General features: G+C 43.9%; 1 protein-coding gene across 6 annotated transcripts in view; it reads left to right on the top strand.

Annotated features, from left to right (window-relative positions):
• Positions 1–21,270, top strand: part of LOC126108568 (histone acetyltransferase KAT2A) — a 432,376-nt gene that overhangs the window by 42,096 nt on the left and 369,010 nt on the right. For 4 of the 6 annotated variants that reach the window (XM_049913857.1, XM_049913855.1, XM_049913856.1 and 1 more), the window contains one exon: positions 19,935–20,054. The exons of the other annotated variants lie outside the window; for them this stretch is intronic. The gene's annotated coding sequence lies outside the window, so the exon portion shown is untranslated. The remainder of the gene's footprint in view (positions 1–19,934; positions 20,055–21,270) is intronic. 6 annotated transcript variants of the gene reach the window in all.

The following is a 21,270-nucleotide window of genomic DNA, read 5'->3' as shown; positions in this document are numbered from 1 at the left end:
ACTTTATTAGTCGATAAACAACAGCGTCATCTGCGATCCTGAGATTTCCTCACAGTACCTGACAGCAGTCAAATCTTTCTGATTCACCCGTACAATTTCACGAAGAGGTGTTAGGGTGATCAACATATCCCTGCTCACACCCCTCAATATCGGTCCATTCCGACAATGTTCGGGTGCTGAAATCGTCTCCCATGTTTCCACCAGGTGCAGATCGATCGAGAATTGATCACTCTCCGGACCCGAAAGGGACATTGGCCACTCTTCGACCATCCAGGTGGCATGTTGACGGCTCCACCTTACACGTTCCCTTCTGTGAAGACATGCCAGAGTAAACAGACAGCAGGCCTCCAACAATAAAGACCACTCTGCCGAAGCCTCCTGTACGCCGTTTGCCTCACTACAACGTTTCCAGTGGATGCTGCGAGGTCAGATGCCAATATCAGTGCAGTATTAAGGCAGTAACATTGTGCCCTTACAGCCAAATAACAGTCCACCCTTTCTGACGTTACACGTGTTCGACCCTGTCCTGTATACAGTTTTGGTCTCTCTAAACTGTCGCCTCATCCGAGCAACGACAGTACAATTCAGGTTAAGCCGTCAGGCCACATCACTTTGAGACTCTCCTGCTTCCATTCTTCCTTTTAGATTAGATTAGATTAGATTAGATTTACTTTCATTCCAATTGATCCGTAGTGAGGAGGTCCTCCAGGATGTGGAACATGTCAGAAAAACAACAATACATGACAAATATTTACAACTAAAACAAATAAGCTAATGTACCATTCCACAGGTCCCAAGTGGAATGATCGTCATTTTTTAATGAACACTAAGAGTCATTTTACAAATACTAATGCACTGAATTTAAAATAAAAAAGTTTTTTATTTATTTATAAGGTAATAAACATGTAATACAACTACTGTAATACTTATTTACAATAAACACATTACTGCACTGAAATGGTGCAGAAGTTAGATTATACACACACACACACACACACACACACACACACACACACACACACAAATTTTCAGTGAACACATTACTGCACTGAAATTGTGCAGAAGTTATGTTGTACTTATATACAAATCAGTTGGTTTTACTAAGAAATTCATCAATGGAGTAGAAGGAGTTGGCCACCAATAAATCCTTTAGGCTTCTCTTAAACTGAATTTCATTGGTTGTTAAGCTTTTTATGGCTGCTGGCAAGTTATTGAAAATGTGTGTTCCTGAATAATGCACACCTTTTTGTACAAGACTAAGTGACTTTAAATCCTTGTGAAGATTATTCTTATTTCTAGTATTGATTCCATGAATTGAGCTGTTGGTTTGAAAAAGTGATATATTTTTAATGACAAATTTCATTAAGGAATAAATATATTGGGAAGCTGTAGTTAGTATCCCTAGTTCCCTAAACAGGCTTCTGCAGGATGTTCTTGAGTTCACACCACATATAATTCTTACTGCACGTTTTTGTGCCCAGAAAACTTTAGCTTGGCTTGATGAATTACCCCAAAAAATAATCCCATATGACATTATGGAATGAAAGTAAGCATAGTATGCCAGCTTTTTCATTTTTATATCTCCTATGTCTAACAAAATTCGCATTGCAAACAGAGATTTGTTAAGACGCTTCAGCAGTTCTGTGGTGTGCTCCTCCCAGTTGAATTTATTATCAAGCTGTAGTCCCAAGAATTTAACACTGTCCTCTTCTTCTATCTTCTTGTCATCGTATGTTAGACATATACTCTTGGGACACCCCTTACAAGTTGTGAACTGCATGTAGTGTGTTTTTTCAAAGTTTAGTGACAAAGAATTGGCTAGGAACCAGTGATTAATGTCCACAAATATTTTATTGGCTGATCTTTCTAAGACTACACTTGATTTGCTATTTATTGCAATATTTGTATCATCGGCAAACAAAACATACTTGGCATCTGGTAATGTTACTGATGAAAGGTCATTGATATACACAAGAAAAAGTAAGGGCCCCAAAATGGAACCTTGTGGGACCCCACATGTAATTAGTTCCCAGTTGAATGATGCCTGATAGCTTGATACATGTCTCTTTCCTAATAACACCCTTTGTTTCCTGCCAGAGATATAAGATTTGAACCATTTTGCAGCATTTCCTGTTACGCTATAATATTCTAGTTTACTTAAAAGGATATTGTGATTTACACAGTCAAATGCCTTTGACAGATCACAAAATATACCAGTTGCCTGCAATGTTTTGTCTAATGAATTAAGCACATTTTCACTGTAAGTGTAGATAGCCTTCTCAATATCAGAACCTTTTAGAAATCCAAACTGTGACTTTGACAGTATGTTATTTGAGATAAAATGGTTATAAAGACGACTGTACATTACTCCTATGACCCTCCACAACAGAGAGCATGGTAGGTGACTTCTCTGTGTGATACTGCAGTGTCTGTGACTGTGTACACAGCGACTTTGGATGTAGGACTACCCTGCAAATGCTACTCTGGTCAATAGGTGCCCTGACGGCATTCGTGGGGTGGTTGTCTGTCAATCAGAATGCCATTTTCTGTGCAGAATACGATTGTAATGACATATGTTGACTGTTTCTACGATCGTATTGTGAATGAGACACAGGATGGGGAAATAGCAGTTTGTTGCTATAATTTTTGCCACTAGTGTATTTTAGTCCCTAACACTATTGCACGATACATGAACTTCTGACATTTTCAGATGTGTGCTGTGTTTCTCAGAAATGCAATTTGTTGGGAGGTATATTAAAGTGATGTACTATATGCAGGTGTAAACAAATCTACCTATAATCTGCAAAGCTGCCATGTCTATCTGTCTGAACTTGCTCCTCCGAAACTACAAGACAAATTTATGTGGGGTTTTCACAGGTAATGTAAGCGTAGCTTGGGGTACCGCTGTAAAGGCATACGGGCTTTATTTCATCAAAATCCAATCACGGAAAGAAATATACAGTATTGTGATTTTAAGTTGTAACTAAAACAATCGTATTTGTGTGCTACTCTGTTTGAACACCTAATCTCTTTCGTGGGGTTTTCACCGGTAGCTTGAGCACAGTTTGGGGACACTGTATAGGGTTTATTTCATCTAGATCGGATCACGAAAAAAGAAAGATATCGTAATTGGAAGTTCTATCTGTACAAAAACTCTGTCTGTTAGCTTTCACTACTAATCTGCTGTACTGATTTTGATGGAATTTGATATAGAAATACGAGATATGTCCACAAAGTAAGTTCCGTTTGGTTATATAAAACAAATGTGTAGAGATACAGAAAAAATATTTATTGTACAAAAATCTACAACTGTTAAACTACTTTTCCACATAGCTTCCAAAATTTTGTAGGCACTTGTCATAGCGTACCACAAGTTTTTGTATGCCTTCTTCATAGAAGGTTGCCGCCTGTACATTCAGCCGTGTGGTAACATGTTCTTTCAGCTCGTCATCATCGTTGAAGTGTTGACCACCGAGGACAGATTGTAGGTGTAAGAAGAAATGAAAGTCGCTAGGAGTGAGGTCCCAAAAAAAGGTGCACATGACTTTTCGAGGTGTCAAAATTTGCTCAGGCTTAACCTTCGTTGGGGATGAAGTATGCCTCCATTCCATTGATTGCCATTTTGTTTCAGGAGTGTTGTACAATACCCAAGTTTCATTCCCTGTGACTATCCGAAAAAGAAAGCCACCGCCTTCTTCATTGTAGCGTGTTAAAAACTGAAGTGAACTGCCAATCCGTTGTTTTTTGTGTCGTTCAATATGAGAAAAGTTTTCGAAATTTCAGTTTTTTAGTAACAATTTCATGAATTAGTGATCGTGAGATTTGTGGAACTTCCATAGCAAGGGCACTAAAGGTAAACTTACGGTTGTGCTTAAGCTTCTATTCAATTGTGTGAACCAGTTCATAAGTAAACACAGATGGGCGTCCACTTCGTTCTTCGTCATGCACTTGATCACGCCCTTCATTGAACGGTCTGACCCATCTTATAACCATAGAATCACTCATAGGATTTTGTTTGTAAACCTCGCAGATTTGTCGATGACTCTCCTTTGGTTTAACATTATTTGCAGTTAGAAAACGAGTCACAGATCTGATTTCAAACACAGCGGCATTTTCAATTACAGCTGACATTATAAAGAAACACGACAAAGCACACGTCAGCAACAGCGATATGAAAATGGTGTACATGTCTTCTCCTTGAGTCAGAGTAACTTCTGCGCATGCTCGGAACTGCAATCGTAGTGCTGCTGCGGAAAGAAATAGAAACGGAGCTTACTTTGTTGACAACCCTCATAGCTTGAACACCAAGGAAGACCATAGGCTACTTTAGAAAGTGTACACTCCAACAGACTTATTGGTTTGAAGAATTTTACACAAATTAGGGAAAAAATTTGTTCTTTGAGCTTTGAGAAAGCTGTTTACTTTTTGACTTTTGATCTTTATTATATTTGTAAAAATGTTTTTATTGGTTGATACACTATGTGATCAAAAGTATCCAGACACCCCCAAAAACATACATTTTTCATATTAGGTACATTCTGCTGCCACCTACTGCCAGGTACTCCATATCAGCGACCTCAAGAATCATTAGACATCGTGAGAGAGCAGAATGGGGCACTCCGCACAACTCACAGACTTCGAACGTGGTCAGGTGATGGATGTCACTTGTGTCATACGTCTGTACGAGAGATTTCCACACTCCTAAACATCCCTAGGTCCACTGTTTCTCATGTGATAGTGAAGTGAAAATGTGAAGGGACATGTACAGCACAAAAGTGTCTAGGCCGACCTAGTCTGTTAGCTGACAGAGACCGCAGACTGTTGAAGAGGGTCGTAATGTGTAATAGGCAGACATCTATCCAGACCATCACACAGGAATTCCAAACTGCATCAGGATCCACTGCAAGTACTGGGACAGTTAGGCGGGAAGCGAGAAAACTTGGATGTCACAGTTGAGCGGCTGCTCATAAGCCACACATCACGCCGGTAGATGCCAAATGATACCTCGCTCAGTGTAAGGAGCGTAAACATTGGGCGACTGAACAGTGGAAAAACGTGTGGAGTGATGAATCACAGTACACAACGTGGCGATCCGATGGCAGGGTGTGGGTATGGCGAACGCCCAGTGAACATCATCTGCCAGCATGTGTAGCGGCAGCAGTGAAATTCAGAGGTGGTGGTGTTATGGTGTGATCATGTTTTTCATGGAGGGGGCTTGCACCCTTGTTGTTTTGCATGACACTATCACAGCACAGGCCTACATTGATGTTTTAAGCACCTTCTTGCTTCCTACTATTGAAGAGCAGTTTGGGGATGGCGATTGCATATTTCAACATGACCGAGGACCTGTGGCAGAGTGGTTACACGACAATAACATCCCCGTAATGGACTGGCTTCCACAGAATCCTGACCTGAATCCTATAGAGCACTTTTGGGTTGTTTTGGAACACCGACTTCATGCCACGCCTCACCAACCGACATCGATACCTCTCCTCAGTGTAGCACTGCGTGAACAATGGGCTGCTATTCCCCAAGAAACCTTCCAGCACCTGATTGAACATGGAGTGGAAGCTGTCATCAAGGCTAAGGGTGGGCCAACACCATACTGAATTCCAGCATTATCGATGGAGGGCACCACAAACTTGTAAGTCATTTTCAGCCAGGTGTCCAGATACTTTTGATCACATAGTGTACCTGCATTGGTGTTGCACTGCGTTGCATATATGCTGCAACAATGACCTCAGATAGAAACTTTTTGATCACCTTTTATAGTAAGTGATAAACTGTGTTCCTTTTGTCATTTGCTTGGAGAGAAAGTTTGTGGAAGTTTGAAATTATGTGTAAAGTTTTTGGGAGTCTCCTAAAGATCTCATTCTCAAATACTAGATGAATAAACTCTGGGTATTGGCACACTGTCAGTTACACTGCCTCAAGATGAACACACAGTTTCTAACTGTATTACTTGTATGAAGATGGTATCTGTTCTTTTGGACATGTCCAAAGGACAGATACCATTGGTGATCTTGCAGCTCTCGAAGAATTAAATTACAGTGAAATGCAGACCATTAGCAGCATACAGGCGTCGATAAATATAAGCGAGAACAGATGAAAATGTTTGCCCCGACCAGGACTCGAACCCGGGATCTCCTGCTTGTATGGCAGATCCTCTATCCGACAGAGCCATCTAGGAAATATGGGTCTCACGGGGAGTGTGCCAGAGGTAAGTCCCTGCAGTTGCACTATCCTCTGTGTCCTCGATGGCTCAGTCAGGTAGAGTGTTTGCCATGTAAACAGGAGATCCTGGGTTCAAGTCCCATTCGGCGCACACATTTTCAACTGTCCCCGCTGGTATTTATCATCGCTCGTAAGCAGCTAATGGTCTGGATTACATTGTAATTTTGTGTATTACTTGTCTTACTGTGTTAACCTTTGAACGTATGAGATGTGTGAGAAAAATAATGAGACTGACAGTACTGCAAACAATCTGGCAACTTAGTGTTCTATTTGTGTAGACCAGTGTGTTCTTCCCTCCCAGATACTCAGACCGAATTTCAGCTCCGTACAATTACCACGTGATTTTTGAGAGCACCATAAGCTAAGTTTTGTTTTTATTGTGTGTTACGAAAATGGAATAATTTAATTTAGAGTAATGTTATGCCCTCAAGTTTTGTGCTAAACATGGGGAATCCACTAGTACAACCTTTGAAAAGTTGAAACAGGCCTGTGGGAAACATTCCTAATCAAGAGCACAAATTTTTTGCTGGCAGAAATCATTTTTGGAAGAGCGAGAACACATTGAAGATGAACCTTACTGCATGTGACCTTCAACTTCAAGAAACATTGAAATCATCGAATGTGTCCTTGATTTTCTGAGATCAGACTGACTTTTAACAATGAGGGTGACGGGTGACCTGTTAAACTTAAATGCTTTCACCGTACATCAAATTTTGACTGAAGTTTTATGCACGGGAAAAGATTGTGCCAAAATGGTGGTGAAAATCCATACAACTGAGCAGAATGATAGTCGAAGAAATGTGTGCGTTGATCTTCTCGAGAGAATTGCTGACGACCACTAATGGTTCAGTTGTGTGATCACAGGATTTCTTAGTATGATCCTAAGACAAACAACGAAGTGAGGAATGAATACTGAGACATCTCCTCGACTGAAAAAAGCTCGAACAAGCAAATCGGAGATCAAAACAATGCTGACTTGCGTTTTTGACAGTAGGGGTATCATGCATAAGAAATTTGTTCCTCCAAGACAAACTGCCAACCAAGTGTTTTACAAAGATGTCTCGGGAAGGTTCAGAAAAAGGGTGAATCGAGTGAGATAGACATTGCAGAAAGGGGAATGCTTCATCACGACAACGGCCCATGTCACACGGCCACTTTCATCACAGAATTTTTGACCTAAAAAGGGATTCCTGTTTTTCCACAGCCCCTCTGTTCGCCTGGTCGGAGTCCTTGTGTCTTTTTTTTTCACAAAATTGAAAAAGTCTTAAAACGATGTCATTTTGGGACTCTGGAGCACATTCAAAAGAATGTGATTGGCCTGTTGAAGGCCCTACCAGTTGAAGCCTTTCAGCATTGCCACTAAAACTGGGAACGACGACTCCGGCAGTGTATATCAGCTGAAGGGAACTGCTTTTAAGGGGACAGTATTGTTTTCGATAAAAAAAAAAAAAAACTTTGATAGACAACAAATCATTATACTTCTTTGTAATTAGATTGACAGCATTTTAAATTTATAAATTCGACCAACAATTATGCGAAGTATTGGAAAATAACATTTTTGTTGCCTGTACACTAGAACTGATATCTGGTTCTGTGTTCTGGGATACTATTTTAGTAATATACAGGGTGGAGAAAAATTGTGTCATGAAATTTTAACCCTGGATAGCTGATGCCGGTAGAAACCAGTTGTGTAGGTCGACAACGCAGAATTTTTAAACTACGGAAAGTTGGTGCCACGCGCTCCAATTGGCCACTGGATTGCCCAGTTGCCAGATGCTCTGGACAACCCGTGAGCACAAATGCATGCCCGACAGAGGTTGCAGTGTATCCAAAGCGGCCCCCACGCTACGTGGTAGCACGCCGGGTTTCCTTTCTGGGGGACTGGGGGCAAATCGACTGGGGTCCCGACACATCCGTTGTAGTCTCGTAATAAGACATTCTGGGAACAAACCCGTCAAAAGCTGATGGTTCGCATACAGAAAGTTTTTACAAATTTTTTGTAGCTAGGACATTGTTTACGTAAAGCAGGTGCTCAAACTGGCGACCCTCTGATGCGACACAAGCTTGGTAATGTCGAACTGTGTTTTGCCGAACTCTTTCAAACATTCCTGGTATTGCCCTGATGTGATTGGTGGCATGCTGAATGCAATGCATGAATTCCGCTTCATTTCTAGGTGGTTCACATCCAGGTGGGTGAACTAGAACCTTGAAGGATCCCCACAGGAAAAGGTCTGGTGGCGCGAGGTCTGGTGATTGTGGAGGCTATGTCCTACGAGCACCTCTGCCAATTATCCGGCCGTCAAAGAGTTCATTTAAATATCTGTGCACAGCACGACTGCTACGTGCGTTCGCCCCATCATACTACAACCACACGCATAGCCGTTTGTCCAGGGGAACGTCTTCCAGCAGACCGGGTAGAGTTTCTTGCAAAAAGTGAAGGTAATTCACCCCGGTAAGTTGAGGAGGTAGACGGACCAGCCCAATCAGGTGGTCACCCACAATACTTGCCCAAGTGTTGAGCGAAAATTGTTCCCGGTGTCCGTGGACGAACGTGACGTGAGGATTTCCCCTTGCTCAGTAATGAAAGTTTCAAGCATTGTTAAAGCCATCCCGATGGAAGGTGCACTCGTAGGTAAACAACACAATGGTGGGGAAGTCGGGATCTCGTGCAACATGTCGCAGAAACCACCGGCAAAACCCAAGCCTGTGTTCATAGTCCGCCACAGGATTTAGGTCTCGGACAGGGTGGAAACTAAATGTATGCTGGCCGTCATCCCTCAAATTCTCCCAGATTAACTGATGAGTGACCCCCATGCTGTGTCCAGCCGCTCGAGTACTTCTCACAGATATTTCCTCGAAGTGCTCGAGAACAGTCTCTTGAAATGCAGCATCCCTTTATGTTCGACGTCTTCCAGCATCACCATGATATCCCACTAAAGAGCCTGTTTCGCCACGTCACCGGTGAATTGCTGTGAATGTTTGCGGGTGTGAGTGGCACTGTTCTGTGTACTGTTCCTCATACAACCATCGAGGTCTTCGTGCATTACCGCTGGCTAGTCCATAAACAAAAACCATATCTCATTGTCCTTCAAATGAATACTGTGTGCCATGCTTACTGTATGACTAAATCACAGGTGACGTGTGTATGCTCCGAAGCGAAGCTTACGTGTGAATGCCTCTGATTTGAGGTGGAGACAGACAGCAAGACCTATCTGACACGTCTGCGTATCACGATGGGACAGTGACGGGGAGAGGGTCGTTTGTATGTGTGAACTGACAACCGTAGGGCTGCCTGTCAACCGACGAACTGCAACAGGGCAATCCCACAGCCAATTGGAGCGTGTGGTGCCAAGTTTCTGTAGTTTAAAAATTGTCGACCTACACAGCATTAGTAAATTTTGTTTCTATTGGCGTCGGCTATCCAGGGTTAAAATTTCGTGACACAATTTTTCTCCACCCTGTAGACAGACTGTGAGAAAACTGCAAAAGAAGAGAATCAAAACATGTGAGAATGGTGCTACAGAAGTATGTTAAAAATTAGGTGGACCAATAAGATAAGGAGTGGGAAGCCTTTCTGCAGAATCAGTGTAGGGATGAAACTGGAAAACATTGGCAAGAAGTAGGTATAGGATAATAGAACATGTGTGAATAAATCAGGGAAAACAGGGAATAACTTCCATGGTACTAGAGGGAGCTGTAGAGGGTCGAGGGGAAGATAGAATGTGGAATACATCCAGCAAATAACTGGAGACGTGGGGTGCAAATGCTACTCTGAGACGATGAAGCGGTTGGTCCGGAAGAAGAAACCGTGCTGACCTGCAACAAACCAATCAGAAGAATTTGGGGCGGGGTAATCCAGCAGTGGTTAAGTATGTTCACCATACCAAAACTAATATGGTTATCATTGTGCACACACAGTGTACGTTACAGACAAATCCACCAGAATGACGCTTGCTGTGATATGCCTCATCTGGCGTGATCATAGGGTGGCGCACCACAAACATTGTATTTCTTCTGTATATATTTCAGTTAGATAGGTGTAGGTAATTATTATCTTTCTTTGTACACAGATTCTTGTCAGGGATCTTTACCGTTAGCATCTAGATCGGTCCTTATTAAACTTTTTTGCTCAGAAGGCAGTACTGACATTTTGTGGCAACACCACAGGCTGCGTATGTAACGAATTTATTATTAACTGTCAGTGTACATAAATTTGTGTGTTATGAGCCCCCAATAGACTAGATATAGCTGGTGCGTAAGAAGTAAGAGAGAGTTAAAAATGGGGACCATTATGAACAGTTAGTATCGACTGCCCTCTGTTTTTCAGATTACTGCCACCCTCAGCAACCACCTCTGTAATTGCCTGACAAAGTAATGTTGTGTTGTGTGTACAAGTAGATGACTAATTGATTAATAACAGTAACTGTGATTATGTTTAAATGCATTCTGCAATATGAGGCACGATTACCAACGTGTACTAAATATCTTGAATGTCATTTTTCTTCTTGTCATTACATTACATTACAGGAACTTTAATTAATTTAATGTTTCTTACTATAAATATGCACCACGTTTGAAGGTGGTGGTCTCTGTTCCATGCATTCACTAATCCATATTACTTCTGTGTCAAAATACACTCCTGGAAATTGAAATAAGAACACCGTGAATTCATTGTCCCAGGAAGGGGAAACTTTATTGACACATTCCTGGGGTCAGATACATCACATGATCACACTGACAGAACCACAGGCACATAGACACAGGCAACAGAGCATGCACAATGTCGGCACTAGTACAGTGTATATCCACCTTTCGCAGCAATGCAGGCTGCTATTCTCCCATGGAGACGATCGTAGAGATGCTGGATGTAGTCCTGTGGAACGGCTTGCCATGCCATTTCCACCTGGCGCCTCAGTTGGACCAGCGTTCGTGCTGGACGTGCAGACCGCGTGAGACGACGCTTCATCCAGTCCCAAACATGCTCAATGGGGGACAGATCCGGAGATCTTGCTGGCCAGGGTAGTTGACTTACACCTTCTAGAGCACGTTGGGTGGCACGGGATACATGCGGACATGCATTGTCCTGTTGGAACAGCAAGTTCCCTTGCCGGTCTAGGAATGGTAGAACGATGGGTTCGATGACGGTTTGGATGTACCGTGCACTATTCAGTGTCCCCTCGACGATCACCAGTGGTGTACGGCCAGTGTAGGAGATCGCTCCCCACACCATGATGCCGGGTGTTGGCCCTGTGTGCCTCGGTCGTATGCAGTCCTGATTGTGGTGCTCACCTGCACGGCGCCAAACACGCGTACGACCATCATTGGCACCGAGGCAGAAGCGACTCTCATCGCTGAAGACGACACGTCTCCATTCGTTCCTCCATTCACGCCTGTCGCGACACCACTGGAGGCGGGCTGCACGATGTTGGGGCGTAAGCGGAAGACGGCCTAACGGTGTGCGGGACCGTAGCCCAGCTTCATGGAGACGGTTGCGAATGGTCCTCGCCGATACCCCAGGAGCAACAGTGTCCCTAATTTGCTGGGAAGTGGCGGTGCGGTCCCCTACGGCACTGCGTAGGATCCTACGGTCTTGGCGTGCATCCGTGCGTCGCTGCGGTCCGGTCCCAGGTCGACGGGCACGTGCACCTTCCGCCGACCACTGGCGACAACATCGATGTACTGTGGAGACCTCATGCCCCACGTGTTGAGCAATTCGGTGGTACGTCCACCCGGCCTCCCGCATGCCCACTATACGCCCTCGCTCAAAGTCCGTCAACTGCACATACGATTCACGTCCACGCTGTCGCGGCATGCTACCAGTGTTAAAGACTGCGATGGAGCTCCGTATGCCACGGCAAACTGGCTGACACTGACGGCGGCGGTGCACAAATGCTGCGCAGCTAGCGCCATTCGACGGCCAACACCGCGGTTCCTGGTGTGTCCGCTGTGCCGTGCGTGTGATCATTGCTTGTACAGCCCTCTCGCAGTGTCCGGAGCAAGTATGGTGGGTCTGACACACCGGTGTCAATGTGTTCTTTTTTCCATTTCCAGGAGTGTATGTACCATAGCTCCTGATTGGTACGAGTTGCACATACCTGTTATTGTCAGTACTGGAAGACAGTCAATAAAACATTAGCCCTCTCACGTCCAGTGACCACACTACTTACCCCTCTGCCCCTGAGCTAAATAAGCAGCCAACTTCACATAGATTACAACCAAATTCATCAACATCAATTAAAATTAAGCACATCGTAAAATATTTCTGCCTCTGTAAGTATTTTTATTTCTTATTGAGCAGAAAACTATCATCTTAATAAGCTTTTAATGTTATTTTTCGGATCTGGGTGCTAACTGCCAGATGCATATCTACGTTTTAAATTAAAAACAGTCATCAAAAACATCTGGAAAACAGAAAAGGTGCAAGAAGAATGGTAGTCAGTGATAATACCCCTCCACAGGAAAGGAGACAAAAAGATCCTAGTAACTACAGAGTAATTGCAATACTGCCTGTGACATACAAAATTTTATCAAAAGCTCTGTTAAATCAGCTAGAGCCTCAAATAGATCCACAGATAGTTGAATACCAAGGAGGGTTCAAAAAGGGAAGATCATGCAGTGAACAGATCTGGTGCTGGAGAACAATATTGACGACAAGAAAGTCCAGGAACACCACAGTAACATTTGATGACATCAAGAAGGTCTACAACTCCATTGATAGAGAAACACTCAACACACTGGCAGAAATCAGGGTGGACAACAAAACCAGAAAGCTAATCCAGGAAAGATTAACAAATGCAGCATCCGAAGTGAAGTTTATGGAGAGACTTTGCAACCTTTCAAAATCAAGACAAGAGTGAGGCTGGGAGATTTTGTCACCCAGTCTATTTAACTCGGTATTGGAGAAAATGATCAGGACGTGGGACAAAGGAGTCAGTGGGGTAAAGATGCGGAGACACAAGGATGGAACTGTCAACGTGAAGTGTCTAGCCTTTACCGATGATATAGCCATTGTAGCAAATAACAAAAAAGAACCCAAGGAAGCTCTGGAGACACAACACGAAATCTCATCCAAAATATGACTACAAATCTCACATGAAAAAATGCAATACATGGGCACAAAATCCACAGAAATCGACTAGTAACAAATTAAGGAAAGATAAGACAAGTAAATAGTCATCTTAGAACCACAAGTAGACAGTTTCAAATACACACATAAAAAAAAAGTTTTGCATCACCTCGGTTCCGAGAGTTCAGGAATCTGTTCAGAAAATTGGAATAGAGATCAACATAAACATCATTTCTGCCCTTTTTATTGTTCATCAAAAACACACATTGCATGTTGTACCACCATACAGCGAGACCTTCAGAGGTGGTGGTCCAGATTGCTGTACACACCGGTACCTCTAATACCCAGTGGGGTGTCCGAGACCCACTCCTGATTTTTATCCAAAATTTCCTGTCACTTCGTACTTTCCGTGTCCAAGTTGGGATCTCTCATAGTGCCCCCATATCCGGGAGAATGGGGTCCTGCAGGGCTCTGTATTGAGTGTGTGTCTATTTTTAGTGGCCATTAATGGTCTAACAGCAGCTATAGGGCCGGCTGTCTGACCTCTGTATGCAGACGACTTCTGCATTTCATACTGCTCCACCAGTACCGGTGTTGTGACAACGAAGGCTTTCCCGGCGTAGTAATTGATAATATTCTTCTCGGGTATGCAGCCGGGTCGTAACGTCTTCATGACACAATATTTCCGCGGTCCAACTGGCCGCCATCTTCAGGTGAGAGTGCTGGTGCACGAGCTCACCAGAACTGAGAGATTCGGCGAGCTCGTGCACCAGCACTCTCACCTGAAGATGGCGGCCAGTTGGACCGCGGAAATATTGTGTCATGAAGACGTTACGATCCGGCTGCATACCCGAGAAGAATATTATCAGTACTGGTGTTGCTGAGCGGCGCCTACAGGGAGCCATCCCCAAGGCGCAGTTATGAGCTCTAGCCCACGGTTTCCAGTTTTTGGCCACAAAGTTGCATATTATGCACTTCTGTTGGCGTTGTACCGTTCGTCTGGAACCAGAACTTTGCCTTAATGACAATCCACTCACTGTAGTGGAGACGTATCGATTTTTAGGACTGGTTTTTGATGCCCAGTTGACTTGGCTTTCTCACCTTCATCACCTTAAGCGGAAGTGCCGGCAGCATCTTAATGCCCTCCGCTGCCTGAGCAACACCAACTGGGTTGCAGATCGCTCTAAGCTGCTGTAGTTCTACAGAGCCCTTGTTCAATCCTGACTATGGGAGTCTGGTTTATGGTTTGGCGGCACCCTCATTGTGTTTACTCGACGCAGTGCACCACTGTGGTGTTTGCCTAGCAACAGAAGCTTTTAGGATGAGTGACCAGCATCCTGGTGGAGGCCGGAGTCCCTCCATTGCAGGTTAGGCGTGCACAACTTCTGGCCAGTTACGTTGCACATGTTAGTAGTTCTCCTGCGCATCCGAATTACTATCTCCTTTTCCTACCCACAGCGGTTCATCTCCCACATCGCAACCCTGGTCGGGGCTTCCAATTGCAGTTCGTATCCGACCCCTTCTTTCTGAACTGGAGTCCTTGCCTTTACCACCTTGAGGTCCATTCATGTACACCTCTATGGTGTACACCTAGGCCACGGCTTCACATGGCCCTAAGGACTAAGTTAACCCTGCGTCTCTCCGCTGCCACTTCCTCTAGATTCTTGACACGTACCAAGGCCACAAAGTGGTTTACACCGACGGCTCACTGGCTGACGAACACGTCGGCTTTGCCTGTGTCCGTGGAGAACATATTGAACAGCATTCTTTTATGGCGGTGGTGCCGCGACAAACACTTCGCTGTAGAAACGGCTTACCAAGTCACCGCCACACTTTTAATAGCGGGCCGACTGGTCCGCTGGAACAGTGAACAGAAAGATGAAAACCCAAACACTCTGATTCAATAACAGTCGGTACTTATCTTTATTAACGAAGATACAGAAACACAGTAGTGAACTCCGTGTCTACAGAAATCTGTCTAGCTTGAGTCGGAGCGGCTAGGTCAGCGTCGGCTGACGACAAACATCAACTCTGCTGCGAAGAACACACAACGGACTAGCAAGTACACAAATCGGTGGCGATCATACCACTGAGCGGCGAACACAGAACTGTCCTGGCGCTCGCGACTCCAGCGCTTAAGAAGCCAGAAGCCAGCGGTGGCGCGCGCAGCCTTGCGGCGATTTCCTGTATCGCCGGCGCTGCTTATGCGGACGGCGTCCGGACTTTGATGCTGCCAACCTTTTGGCAGCGGGCTCGGTTGGCATTACTGGCTAGGATATAACACATTCCTTGCCCGATGGCTGCAGTGTTTTCACTGCTGTGCTGGTGGCTATATCTCGTGCTATTTAGCACATCCGTTCGTGCCCTGGGGAATCGTTTCTTCTGTGTACTGACTCCTTGAGCAGCCTACAAGCTGTTGACCAGTGCTACCCTTGTCATCCTTTGCTAGCAACCTTCCAGGAGTCCATCTATGCCCCGGAACGGTCCAGTCGTTCAGTGGTGTCGGACCGGACCCCAGGTCACGTCGGAATCCCAGGCGACGGACTTGCCGACAGGCTGGCCTAACAGCCTATGCAGAAACTGCTTTTGGAGATCAGCTTCTCTGCAACTGACCTGCGTTCAGTACTGTGCCACAAGGTTTTGCGGCTTTAGGAGATGGAATGGCATAACCTCAGTAGCCACAACAAACTGTGTGGCATTAAGGACACTACAAAAGTGTGGAAGAACTCCACGCAGGCCTCTCGCAGGGAGTCTGTGGTCCTCTGCCAGCTCCACATTGGCCACGCTGGGTAACACACGGCTACCTCCTGCGCCGTGATAATCCACCTGTGTCGGTGAGGCTCCCGACTGACAGTGACCCGTACTTTGGTCAGCTGCCCTCCTTTGGCTGCTCTGCGACGGACTCTTCAGTTACTGGACTCGTTGCCATTAATTTTAGCTGACAATGCCTCATCAGCTAATTTTGTTGTACATTTGATGTGTGACAGTGGGTTTTATCATTCTATATAAGCTTTTGCACATGTATTTTGTCCCTTTGTGTTCCCCACTCTAATGCTTTTAGGGTGGATGTTTTAATGTGTCGTATAGTGGCTGGCTTTTCCTTTTAATTCTCGTGGTTGGCCAGCCGTGGTCGTCTGCTCTCTAGTTTTTATCCCTTCTGCCTGTTTTAGGCTTCTCTCTGTGGTTTTCTTTTCCTGTCTTGTCCGTAGTAGTGTCGGTTGTCCTGTCATTCTTCTGGTTCTTCCATTCTCTTATTATTGTGCTGTACATCTCCTTTCTTTTCTTCTTCCCCTTGTGTAATTATTTTACCGGGAACAAGGGACCGATGACCTCGCAGTTTGGTCCCTTCACCCCCTCCTTTAAACAAACCAACCGACCTTGCTGCATTTGCTGGACAGTGTGTCTAAGGCATTAAGCCTGACCGGGTTCCCTCCAAACACTTCTCTGATGATTGTGTGGTTGAAGGCATGTGCGACACTCGTCGGTGAAGAGAACACGAGTCCATCTATACTGAGCTATACGGTGTCGTGGTTGCAAAGATGGACCTCGCGGTGGATGTCGGGAGTGAAGTTAACACATCCTGCACCCTACTGTGCACAGTTTGAGTCGTAATATGAAATGTGACATCCTGTGGCTGCACGAAAACCATTATTCAACATAGTGGCATTGCTGTCAGAGTTCCTCCGAGCTATAATCCGTAGATAGTGGTCGTCCACTACAGCAGAACCCCTTGGGCGGCCTGAGCGAGGCATGTCATCGACAGTTCCCATCTCTCTGTATCTCCCACATGTCCGACAACATCGCTTTGGCTCACTCCCAGGCGCCTGGACACTTCCCTTGTTGAGAGCCCCTCCTAGCATAAAGTAACAATGCAGACATGATCGAACCACCATATTGACCGTCTAGGCACGGTTGAACTGCAGACAATACCAGCCATATAGCTCCTTCCTGGTGGAATGACTAGAACTGATCGGCTGTCGGACCCCCTCCGTCTAATAGGCACTACTCTTACACGTTTGTTTACATCTTTGGGTGGGTTTAGTGACATCTCTGAACAGTCAAAGGGACTGTGATACAATATCCACAGTCAGCATCTATCTTCAGGAGTTCTGAGAACCCTGAGAACTGGGCAATGCAATATGTGTACTTGGGAGAGATTATATCGAAAATAGGACTGAACACAACATCCAATGAAGAAAGGATCACAAAACTACAAAAAGCTTATAAACTTACATGAAACAATTACAACAAGAGAAGTATTTCCCTCAATGCCAAATTAAGACACTATAGTACAGTTGTCTTACCAGCGGCCTTGTATGCCCCAGAGACAACAATCAAGGAAAGTATAAAAATTAAGGAGATGGAAAAACAAGAAACGAAAATACTGTGGAAGATCTATGGGCCAGTTCAGAAAGAGGGGAGGTGGATAAAGATATGGACAAAAGAACTGTATGAACAGACAGAGATGATTACAAACAACACCAGGAAAAGGAGGGCAAAGTTCTACAGACACATACTTAGAGTGGACGAAAATAAATTGACAAAGAACGTTTGCAATGTTGTTGTTGTTGTTGTTGTTGTTGTTGTGGTGGTCTTCAGTTCAGAGACTGGTTTGATGCAGCTCTCCATGCTACTCTATCCTGTGCAAGCTCCCTCATCTCCCAGTACCTACTGCAACCTACATCCTTCTGAATCTGCTTAGTGTATTCATCTCTTTGTCTCCCTCTACGATTTTTACCCTCCGCACTGCCCTCCAGTACTAAATTGGTGATCCCTTGATGCCTCAGAACATGTCCTACCAACCGATCCCTTCTTCTGGTCATGTTGTGCCACAAACTTCTCTTCTCCCCAATTCTATTCAATACTTCCTCATTAGTTATGTGATCTACCCACCTAATCTTCAGCATTCTTCTGTAGCACCACATTTCGAAAGCTTCTATTCTCTTCTTGTTCAAACTATTTATCGTCCATGTTTCACTTCCATACATGGCTACACTCCATACAAATACTTTCAGAAAGTTCTTCCTGACACTTAAATCTATACTCGATGTCAACAAATATCTCTTCTCCAGAAACGCTTTCCTTGCGACTGCCAATCTACATTTTATATCCTCTGTACTTCGACCATCGTCAGTTATTTTGCTCCCCAAATAGCAAAACTCCTTTACTACTTTAAGCGTCTCATTTCCTAATCTAATTCCCTCAGCATCACTCGACTTAATTCGACTACATTCCATTATCCTCGTTTTTCTTTTGTGGATGATCATCTTATATTCTTCTTTCAAGACACCTTCCATTCCATTCAACTGCTCTTCCAAGTCCTTTGCTGTCTCTGACAGAATTACAATGTCGTCGGCGAACTTCAAAGTTTTTATTTCTTCCCCATGTATTTTAATTCCTACTCCAAATGTTTCTTTTGTTTCCTTTACTGCTTCTTCAATATACAGATTGAACATCATCAGGGATAGGCTACAACGCTGTCTTACTCCCTTCTCAACTACTGCTTCCCTTTCTTGCCCCTCGACTCTTATAACTGCCATCTGTTTTCTATACAAATTGAAAATAGCCTTTCGTTCCCTGTATTTTACACCTTCGACCTATAGGGACAACTAATACAGTGAATACCAACTGGGTAAAGGAAAACCATGGAAGACCTCAACATCTCCACAGAAGACATGAGAGACAGGGAAAATAGAGAAAAAAACCAAAAACGGAAATTTCAGCAAACACCCAAAGAGAAGAAAATGGGATAGAAGTGGACAGAAGAGAGGAAGAAGAAACACAGTGACTATACGTAAGGTCTATGACCTGCTTTACCCACGACTGAACCTGTGTGATCATTCCATTTCATGTCCCTACAAAGTTTTACTAGGTATTTGTATGAGTTGTTTGATTTTAACAGTAACTCATTGATATTATAGTCCTAGCATACCATATTTTTTCATTTTGTGAAGTGCACAGTTTTACGTTTCTGAACATTTAAAGCAAGTTGTCAGTCTCTGCACCACTTTGAAATCTTATCAAGATCTGACTGAATATTTATGCAGCTTTTGTCAGATAGTACTTCATTATGTATCACTGCATCATCTATTAATACTGTCTGCAAGGACATTAATATACAACATAAATAGCAAGGGTCCCATATCATTTCTGTGGGGCACACCCGAAGTTACATCTACATCTCATGATGACTCTCCATCTGAGATGACAAGCTGTGTCTTCCCTACCAAAAAGTCCTCAATCCAGTCACAAATCTCACTTGATACTCTATATGATCAAGGTTTTGACAATAAGCGTAAGTGCAGTACTGAGTCAAATACTTTCCGTAAACAAGAAACACTGCATCTATCTGATTGCTTTAATTCAAAGCTTTCAGTATGTCATATGATAAAAGTGTGAGTAGAGTTTCACGCGATCAGTATTTTGAAATCAATGCGTGGTTGGCACATATTGTGTGAGAAAAGGGGAAGCTGAGTTTCGCACAAACAGTGATTTCTAAATCCGTGTTGATTTTTGGACTGAAGTTCTTCTGTCTCCAGGAAACATTATACTCAAACTTATCTTAAGGATATTAATCTGTAATTTTGCAGGTCCATTCTTCCCCTGTTCATATATACCTGTGCTTTTTTTCCAGTCACTTGCAACGGACAAGACATTCATGGTTAATGCAAGCTAAATAAGAAGCCATTGCTGTAGAATCGGTGCATAACAACTTATCTCAAGTGGTTAGCTGAGACCTGTAAAGAGTATCATTGTAAGTAAAAAAAATTATGTGAAATTTATACAACTGCACAATCCTGTATTACTTCCAAAATTCCGTGTTGAGTGCAATTTCCATTCCTGTCACCATTTGTTTTGAGACATCCTTACTTTCAGATGTGAGACCTTCTTGCCTGGGAAGTTTAACACCAGTATCTATTTCCCATCCACTTTTATCCTCCTCCTAAAATGTTCTTGCACTTCTTACATTGCCTCTATGGCATATAGCCTAGACACAGTGGTGGTGAACTGTAATACCTTCCTTCCAACCATCTTAACATTAACTTGGAACAGTACATAAAAGAAGGGAAAGGCAATCACTCACCTTTAGCCAACTGATGTGTGGAGCATACAGATAAGTAACAGAAAATTGTGTTCACACTAGCTTTTGAGTTCTTGTGCTTTGTCTAGTAAAAATATGCACAGTCACACAGAAAACCACACAAGACACCCAAGTGTGTGGCTACAGTGAGACTGATAATTGATTATTAATTATTGACAGCAGTTGCCTGGGCAACACAGATGACTTCAGCCTCTGCTTCACTATGTGGGCCGTTTGGATGCTTCCTTCCAGCTCGAGCTATGCAGGTCGGAGTCATCTCTTCAGCGTATCTTGCCCTCTCACAGTGCCCGTTGCCAAAATCCCTGCTACCTACAGGGTTATTACAAATGATTGAAGCGATTTCACAGCTCTACAATAACTTTATTATTTGAGATATTTTCACAATGCTTTGCACACATATACAAAAACTCAAAGTTTTTTTAGGCGTTCACAAATGTTCGATATGTGCCCCTTTAGTGATTCGGCAGACATCAAGCCGATAATCAAGTTCCTCCCACACTCGGCGCAGCATGTCCCCATCAATGAGTTCGAAAACATCGTTGATGCGAGCTCGCAGTTCTGGCACGTTTCTTGGTAGAGGAGGTTTAAACACTGAAGCTTTCACATAACCCCACGGAAAGAAATCGCACGGGGTTAAGTCGGGAGAGCGTGGAGACCATGACGTGAATTGCTGATCATGATCTCCACCTCAACCGATCCATCGGTTTTCCAATCTCCTGTTTAAGAAATGCCGAACATCGTGATGGAAGTGCAGTGGAGCACCATCCTGTTGAAAGATAAAGTCGGCACTGTCGGTCTCCAGTTGTGCCATGAGCCAATTTTCCGCGGGCTACGCGTGAAACTTGCCCGCACGCGTTCAACCGTTTCT

This window comes from Schistocerca cancellata, chromosome 11 (assembly GCF_023864275.1).
Source record: "Schistocerca cancellata isolate TAMUIC-IGC-003103 chromosome 11, iqSchCanc2.1, whole genome shotgun sequence".
In the NCBI taxonomy this organism is placed as follows: Eukaryota; Metazoa; Arthropoda; class Insecta; order Orthoptera; family Acrididae; genus Schistocerca; species Schistocerca cancellata.
Note: the sequence above shows the minus strand (reverse complement) of the source record. Positions and strands in the feature narration are given on the sequence as shown.